The sequence below is a fragment of the Pinus tabuliformis genome, chromosome 5_1, assembly GCF_031772625.1.
Source record: "Pinus tabuliformis cultivar Carrire ecotype Pingquan chromosome 5_1, CPIR1, whole genome shotgun sequence".
Lineage (NCBI taxonomy): Eukaryota > Viridiplantae > Streptophyta > Pinopsida > Pinales > Pinaceae > Pinus > Pinus tabuliformis.
In genome coordinates, this window is record NC_142305.1 from 177,006,052 (window position 1) to 177,015,543 (window position 9,492).

At 39.2% G+C, this 9,492-nt stretch overlaps 2 pseudogenes; both read left to right on the top strand.

Annotated features, from left to right (window-relative positions):
* The first annotated feature begins 1,706 nt into the window (after nucleotides 1-1,706).
* Nucleotides 1,707-2,788, top strand: LOC149163994 (UDP-xylose transporter 3 pseudogene; annotated as a pseudogene).
* Nucleotides 2,789-7,384: 4,596 nt separating this feature from the next.
* Nucleotides 7,385-8,492, top strand: LOC149163995 (UDP-xylose transporter 3 pseudogene; annotated as a pseudogene).
* The last annotated feature ends 1,000 nt before the right edge of the window (nucleotides 8,493-9,492 follow it).

The following is a 9,492-nucleotide window of genomic DNA, read 5'->3' on the forward strand; positions in this document are numbered from 1 at the left end:
CTGGTTTTGGGGGTGCTTTAAGAGATCCTCAGGGGCATACAAAATACATCTTCCATGGCCACTTGGAAAAGGGTACCAATAACATGGCTGAACTTCCAGCATTAGATCAATGTTTGGAGATCCTGGTGGAGGAAAATTTATAGAATGTTATCATTGAAGCAGATTCAGATTTGATCATTAGAGTAGCCAAGAATATTCACAATGGAACTTCTCCAGATAAAGTTTCGAAGAACTGGAAGCTACTGCAGGTTTTTCACCGTATCCAATCTCACTTCTAGACCCTTAAAACGATTAGATTTGTTCATGTTAGAAGGAAGGAAAATATGCTTGCAGATCGGTTGGGCAACGAAGGTGTGGCCAATAAGCACAGGGATTCTAGGCATGCATGGGAGTTGTTACCAGAAGGGAAACTGCAAGAGGATTGTTTCATCCTGGCAGCCAAAGATTGGGATTTAAGGATGAAAAGTGTTGATTGAAGGGATTCGGGAGATAGGAATGAGGATGATATCACCTAATTCGTCCATGATTTTGGGATATGGTTGCTCTCCACAAATTTTTTTCACTTTTGTATGAATGACGAAGGTTTCAATTTGGGCAATGACACAGAATGGACTGCCTGGGTGTATTTGGCTCAATGGGTTTTTGTTGGTGACTCCAGGCGGAAGGCTCAGCAAGGTCTACGGGAATGTTCTAGCTTTTCCATGAAACCATGAATGCAATACCATAAGTGGTATTTCGCGCAGGACTTAGATGATATCTTGTATTTTGGTAGGCACATGCAATTCCACTCAGTGGGTAACACGTGGCATCAAGAGGTGACATAAAATCACCCTCATTGCACGGTTAACCTCCATGCTTCTCATTTGTGTGATATCCCCAATGACTGTTGGATCTGGATTATGTATTCAACAGATGAGATGGATCGGGCTTGTTGCCTCAGGGGTCTGAACTTGTTTCTATTTTTTGGACCCAGTTTAGAGTTGAGGTCGGGTCCATTTTGTAAGGGGTAGTGGGGTCCACGGTGGGTCCTTGTATGGGCCCCGGGCTTTTTGCGAAACCATGGAAACAAAACCCTAAAACCTTATTTGGTATATCGCGTAGGACATGGCTAGTGTTATCACTCAAGAAAAATTTCTAAATTGTTCACATCAGTTAGATTGTTTGCCAAAGGGTTGGTGTCAATTTTGGGTCTAGTCTTTTCATCTGGTTTTAGAGTCTAAATAGTTTGAATAGGAGTCTTGTTAAGAGTATTGTTGGTATGTATAAGGGGGTCAATTCTCTGTTTTAGTCTATCATTGGTCTCACATCTCACATGGATATCATATGTCCAAACTCATTTCAAAGCCGAAATTGTCTTGGTGATTTCGTAGCACCTGTAATCCTTTTTAGCAGTTTCGTAGCGCAACATGTTTTAGATGATTTCGTAGCGCATAATTCATATTTTGCACTGGATGCGCTACGAAATTGGGGATTTGTTCAAATCCATAGCCATTCTTTCACAGCTATCATATCCATCAAAATCCATCAACAGTTGTCAGCCTATACACTTCGTCTATCATATCCGACCGCTTATCCTCATCATTAGGTCGTTAGGTGTCTTGGTACTGGCACATGTTTGCAGTTGTATTTTACTCAGCGGTTTTGGTCGATTCAATCTGGGCGCGCTAGTGGTTACTGGGAAAGCAAAGCGATAATACAGGGAAAACATGACAGAGAGCACGGGGTTTCAGCTGGGAGCTGTTGGAGCTTTAAGTCTCTCTGTTATTTCCTCTGTTTCTATAGTCATCTGCAACACGGCGCTCATCAGCACTCTCGGATTTAGCTTTGCCACAACATTGACCAGCTGGCATCTTCTGGTTACATTCTGTTCTCTGCATATAGCATTATGGTTGAAACTGTTTGAACATAAGCCATTTGATGCACGGGTTGTAATGGGATTTGGTATTTTGAATGATATCTCTATTGGACTTCTGAACCTCTGTCTGGGTTTTAACTCTGTTGGATTCTATCAGATGACCAAGTTGGCAATTATTCCTTGTACTGTTCTTTTGGAAACACTCTTTTCCCAAAAGGATTTCGGCCGGAAAATCCAGTTTTCACTTGTGATCCTTTGGTGCGTGTTGGCATTGCTACTGCCACTGACTTGCAGCTCAATCTTCTAGGATCAGTCTTATCTCTGCTTGCAATAGTGATGACATGCGTTGCACAAATTATGACAAATACCATCCAGAAAAGATTCAAAGTTTCTTCAACACAGCTTTTGTACCAATCATGCCCATATCAAGCAACGACTTTGTTCATTACTGGTCCCTTTGTTGATGGGCTTTTGACAAACGAAAATGTGTTTGCATTTAAGTATACGCCTCATGTTCTAATTTTCATTTTTTTATCCTGTTTCATCTCCGTGTCTATCAACTTCAGTACATTCCTTGTGATTGGCAAGACATCTCCAGTCACATATCAAGTTCTAGGGCACTTGAAGACTTGCTTGGTTCTGGCATTTGGCTACATTTTACTTCATGATCCATTTAGTTGACAGAATATTCTGGGAATATTAATTGCTATAGTTGGCATGGGCTCGTATTCTTATTTTTGTGTAGTTGACAATCAGTCAAAACAAAGTGAGCCGCCTGCACAACTGTCTCAGGTCAAGGATGGTGAAACAGAACCTCTTGTCATCCTCGAGAATGGATCCAACAAGGGAAATGATAATGTTGGTCCTAAGGGGCCTATATGGGCATCAAACAAGGTTCTACATGCTTAATCTAAAGCTTCACTACAGGGGTCATATCAAAACACAGGCAAAACAATCATCACAGCTAAAGAAGATAATATAGCAGAACCGATACTTTCAAGGCCAGGTATCCACCACATGGTCATCAAAAAAGTTGTCGTTGAGGAAGGAGTACAGTGAAACTATTTGAAAATAAGGAGCATATGGGGTTTAGCAATGTAAATGACTTTCCTCCAAGTGATACCGTGGTTTTATCACCAGATAATCTTGAGGGAAAACCAGTTGTCTTGAAGTATGTAAAATTCCAGAATGTTCGCAGTTTGACCATCTTTATAGAGGACAATCAGGGCAGTGCCGACGTTATACAAATTCAGAAGCTTGTCATCTATGGGAGCACTGTGGAAACAACAAATATGAAGGAGTTGAAGAAAATCAAGGAGGATCAGTAGATGCCAAGAAAACCCGCATGCATGTGGCATATATGTATGTTTGGTGTGGAACATCAAAACATGGAGAATCTTGGTCAAATCTCTTTCAAGATTTACTGTGGAAAAAAATGCTTCTTGGATGAAAAGCTGTTTGCGTCTTTCCTTACTCATTTGTTTAACACCCTGAGTTGCACTATTACTGAGTTTTCTGTTTCATTTAAGGACATGGAAGAACATTACCAGGTCCCAGAGTTGCAATTAAGGAAATACGTCAGCTCCTCAACCTTTTTGACACTAGCGACAGATGTTTTTCTTTTTGAAACTTCAAGTTCAGGGGAATTTAAAGTGGTTATAGAATGGATTCAAGAAGGTGTTGCAACAAACAAATTACAGAAATCTGCCCCGATTGAGGTGATGCATAACACCGCAACAAAGAATTTAAAAAACTTGTATCACACAGATACAAATTCTTTAGTGAAATTAATGGCAGAGGGAAATGTTTCCTCCTCCATTGAGGATAGTAAAAAGAACAGCTGCACTAAAGCGGTAGCAAAAGGTTACCCTTCTGAGCATAGTAAAAAGGGTGGAAGTCTACATAGCAAAACATCACCAAACAATAATCTTGTTCAGGAGGCTAAGAAGAGTGGAAATTCAGAGAACTTTTCTTCTTTAAAACTGTATTCACGAAATCATACATCAGTAGTGGGAACTACAAGGTGCTATAAATGTAAATAATTGGGTCATTCTGCTCAGTCTTGTACAAAACATAGTCCTGTAGAAGCTGAGAGTAACCGTTCCCGTGTTTCTACTCGTATATCTTCTACAAGAAGCTCAAAAGAATTCACAAATTGAACTCTCCAGAGGAGATTGCATTTCCAGGTAACATTACAGAATGTAAAAGCAGTCAAGGTTCAGGGAAAAACACTGATATAAGAGACCATGTCCAGTGGACAGGGAGTGATTCACCTAGGTAGGTTTCTGGAACTCGGGAAATGTCCTATGCTGACCACAAATTTACTCTCAAAGGGCACCACAAACAGGTGGAGGAAACATATATTCGAAACTAACTCTAGACTTTGTTCTGAAGTGATCACATTTACTACAGTTCAAAATATGTCAAAACAGCTTAAAATAGTTTTTTCCCTTACACATAAAGGAGGTGGACAGCACATCAAGGACATGGCAATCTGCTCTATTTTGGGTAATTAAAGGATAAAGGACATACTTCTTTGGATTCGAACATTTTGAGGTAAACCAAAGACCAATAAAACAGGGATAACCTCCTATGTTTCAGGACAATGGAAAACGTATGACATTGAAGACCAACATGGAGCCTTGAAGATCCATCACAGCCAAACTAAAAGAGACCACTTGTCAGGGAATAAATCCTGATTGTAATAAATGCTACGTTCAGCATGATGTAGAATTAGAATCCTAATTGTTTTAAGATTCTAGAGCTGTCAATTAACAGTCAGTTGTATTTATTAGTCAGTTAAAGGGTTAATAGGTGTCATTAGAAGTAGTTTTCGAATTCCCCTCATGCTTGAGGAGGAATATCGATCAGTTAGAATAAGAGCTATATATATAGCTGTAACAGCAATGTAATCAGGGTTGGAAAACTTTATAACAGAGCTTGTATTTGGCTTATGTAAAGACTCACTTTCAGTAATATAATTTTGATTTTACTTCTCAGGATTCATGAAGGATTTCTTATATTCAGAATGTGTGATGTTGTCCTTTTCTTAGTTTTGTTGACAATGGTATGGATGTATAATCACTCAGAATTCACTGAATGTGCTCTGATTTCCTGTATGCATCTATAAACTGTGTGTTTCCATATGAGAGTATGTTCTGAATATCAAATGCTGAATGCCCTGACTTCCATGTAAGGTCAAGATCTTTGTTATATTAAGGTGTTGTTGACTCCATAGGCCCAATGGATACTTGTTTAATGTATTTCCAGTAGTCATATTTGTCACAGTTGTTCTACAAGAGTTAGCCATCTTATTTTAAATCAAAATCATTAATACATCCAGAGAGAGCCCTCTCAGGTCAAGGAGGCTAAGCCTCAGCCTAAAGTAGGTTTGAAATAGTTACTTAGAGTCAACCTGACCAGCAGCCTATCAGGATCCGATTTTGAGATAACATTTTGGTGCGTCTGCCGGGAGCCTGAAGTCTATTCATTCCCGAAATCAAGAGGTTCAACTTCTGAAGGTAGCAGGAGCTCAGAAATCTTTTTGAGGCTGCAAAACTACCTTGGCCACTCCACACATCGAATAAGAAATTGGAATGTGACTCCACTGCTAGAAGATCAGTAGCTTGATGAAGTTTCAAGATGAGTTCCACTGCAAGAATGAATGCCAGGTATGCTCCTATGAATCGGTCTCATATTCCTAGTTTTCCAAATCCTATGCCAAAGGTTGATTGGTTAGATGATCTTCCAATATTCAAAGATGAAAAGAAGGACAATGCTGCTCTTCATTTGGTTAGGTTCCATATGCATGTACACAGTCTTAAGGTTCATTTCCCTGAAGATTGTCTCATGAAGATGTTTATGACCACTTTAGAAGGAAAAGCATGGTCTTGGTATAAAAGTTTGGAAAATGGTTCAATATATTCGCTTGCTAGTTTTCATGATGAATTCTATGAGATGTATAAAGAATGTTATCCATCCTTATTGCTACTCAAAGATTGCTGTAGACATTCTTTAAGTCTTATTCAGTATTTGGAGGATTGTTATGATGATGATGAATTTACGGATGAAGAAATTTTAGAGGCTCTTCATAACAATGCATTTCAACACCAAGAAGAAAGTATATCATCTCATGAAACGCGGCATGAAGAGCAGCAGGGGTTTACTTGTGAAAACCATGTTTCATCCTTTGATATGAATGAAGGGATACAACAGTATTCTCAGTCTTCGAATCATAATGAAGATAAAAATGATTACAAACACCAAGAAGAAGTACTGGAAGATAGCTTTTACGAGCCTCAGGCACAGGAAAAGGTTGGTTTTTTATGTCAAACTTCTCAGCAGCTTACAACAATAAATGATCATAAGAAAGAGGAAAATTACATTGTTTGTAGGCAGCATTCAGAAAAGCAGTTTGATAGCATATCAAAAGAATCTTGTGTGGTTGAGAATCAGTTGTCTAAAGATGTAGAATGTTATGATGATCATCAACATAACCGTGTATTCTTTGACCCTATAAGTGAATATATGGACAAGCTTTGCACTCCGGTATTTCATTTTCATTTGCATTATGAAGATCAAGTATATTATGAGTTGATGTGGTCATCTCACTACCATGGTTATTTTGAGGTCGGATGCAGTCAAGAGCCTTTAATATCAGATAAAACAAAGGATTGGTTACATTGGAAATTTCACATTGATTGAGCAGAAAGAAGTTGAAATTGATAGGGTAGGTAGGTAGGAAAATGCAAATAAGCTCAAGGTTGACTGAGCAATTTTTTTTCAGTAGATAGAGATTTCTTTCTCCTACAGTGATCATCAAGCTTAAGCCCGAGGTGAAGGCCCCAGAAGCTTGAAAGGGATGCTTGTCAAGCAAATTTTAGTTTGTCATAAATGGATAAAGCACTGGACCTACGAGTTCTTAGTGTACTACAGGAGCACACTATCCCAAGTGGAGCCACTGTTATCACTCAAGAAAAATTTCTAAATTGTTCACATCAGTTCGATTGTTTGCCAAAGGGTTGGTGTCAATTTTGGGTCTAGTCTTTTCATCTGGTTTTAGAGTCTAAATAGTTTGAATAGGAGTCTTGTTAAGAGTATTGTTGGTATGTATAAAGGGGTCAATTCTCTGTTTTAGTCTATCATTGGTCTCACATCTCACATGGATATCATATGTCCAAACTCATTTCAAAGCCGAAATTGTCTAGGTGATTTCGTAGCGCCTGTAATCCTTTTTAGCAGTTTTGCAGCGCAACATGTTTTAGATGATTTCGTAGCGCATAATTCATATTTTGCACTAGCTGCGCTACGAAATTGGGGATTTGTTCGAATCCATAGCCATTCTTTCACAGCTATCATATCCATCAAAATCCATCAACAGTTGTCAGCCTATACACTTCGTCTATCATATCCGACCGCTTATCCTCATCATTAGGTCGTTAGGTGTCTTGGTACTGCCACATGTTTGCAGTTGTATTTTACTCAGCGGTTTTGGTCGATTCAATCTGGGCGCGCTAGTGGTTACCGGGAGAGCAAAGCGATAATACAGGGCAAACATGACAGAGAGCACGAGGTTTCAGCTGGGAGTTGTTGGAGCTTTAAGTCTCTCTATTATTTCCTCTGTTTCTATAGTCATCTGCAACAAGGCGCTCATCAGCACTCTCGGATTTAGCTTTGCCACAACATTGACCAGCTGGCATCTTCTGGTTACGTTCTGTTCTCTGCATATAGCATTATGGTTGAAACTGTTTGAACATAAGCCATTTGATGCACGGGCTGTAATGGGATTTGGTATTTTGAATGATATCTCTATTGGACTTCTGAACCTCTATCTGGGTTTTAACTCTGTTGGATTCTATCAGATGACCAGGTTGGCAATTATTCCTTGTACTGTTCTTTTGGAAACACTCTTTTTCCAAAAGGATTTCAGCCGGAAAATCCAGTTTTCACTTGTGATCCTTTGGTGCGTGTTGGCATTGCTACTGCCACTGACTTGTAGCTCAATCTTCTAGGATCAGTCTTATCTCTGCTTGCAATAGTGACGACATGCGTTGCACAAATTATGACAAATACCATCCAGAAAAGATTCAAAGTTTCTTCAACACAGCTTTTGTACCAATCATGCCCATATCAAGCAATGACTTTGTTCATTACTGGTCCCTTTGTTGATGGGCTTTTGACAAACGAAAATGTGTTTGCATTTAAGTATACGCCTCATGTTCTAATTTTCATTGTTTTATCCTGTTTGATCTCCGTGTCTGTCAACTTCAGTACATTCCTTGTGATTGGCAAGACATCTCCAGTCACATATCAAGTTCTAGGGCACTTGAAGACTTGCTTGGTTCTAGCATTTGGCTACATTTTACTTCGTGATCCATTTAGTTGGCGGAATATTCTGGGAATATTAATTGCTATAGTTGGCATGGGCTCGTATTCTTATTTTTGTGTAGTTGACAATCAGTCAAAACAAAGTGAGCCGCCTGCACAACTGTCTCAGGTCAAGGATGGTGAAACAGAACCTCTTGTCATCCTCGAGAATGGATCCAACAAGGGAAATGATAATGTTGGTCCTAAGGGGCCTATTTGGGCATCAAATAAGGATCTGCATGCTTAATCTAAAGCTTCACTACAGGGGTCATATCAAAACACAGGCAAAACAGTCATCACAGCTAAAGAAGATAATATAGCAAAACCGATACTTTCAAGGCCAGGTATCCACCACATGGTCATCAAAAAAGTTGTCGTTGAGGAAGGAGTACAGTGAAACTATTTGAAAATAAGGAGCATATGGGGTTTAGCAATGTAAATGACTTTCCTCCAAGTGATACCGTGGTTTTATCACCAGATAATCTTGAGGGAAAACCAGTTGTCTTGAAGTATGTAAAATTCCAGAATGTTCGCAGTTTGACCATCTTTATAGAGGACAATCAGGGCAGTGCCGACGTTATACAAATTCAGAAGCTTGTCATATATGGGAGCACTGTGGAAACAACAAATATGAAGGAGTTGAAGAAAATCAAGGAGGATAAGTAGATGCCAAGAAAACCCGCATGCATGTGGCATATATGTATGTTTGGTGTGGAACATCAAAACATGGAGAATCTTGGTCAAATCTCTTTCAGGATTTACTGTGGAAAAAAATGCTTCTTGGATGAAAAGCTGTTTGCGTCTTTCCTTACTCGTTTGTTTAACACCCTGAGTTGCACTATTACTGAGTTTTCTGTTTCATTTAAGGACATGGAAGAACATTACCAGGTCCCAGAGTTGCAATTAAGGAAATGCATCAGCTCCTCAACCTTTTTGACACTGGCGACAGATGTTTTTCTTTTTGAAACTTCAAGTTCAAGGGAATTTAAAGTGGTTATAGAATGGATTCAAGAAGGTGCTGCAACAAACAAATTACAGAAATATGCCCCGATTGAGGTGATGCATAACACCGCAGCAAAGAATTTAAAAAACTTGTATCACACAGATACAAATTCTTTAGTGAAATTAATGGCAGAGGGAAATGTTTCCTCCTCCATTGAGGATAGTAAAAAGAATAGCTGCACTAAAGCGGTAGCAAAAGGTTACCCTTCTGAGCATAGTAAAAAGGGTGGAAGTCTACATAGCAAAACATCACCAAATAATAATCTTGT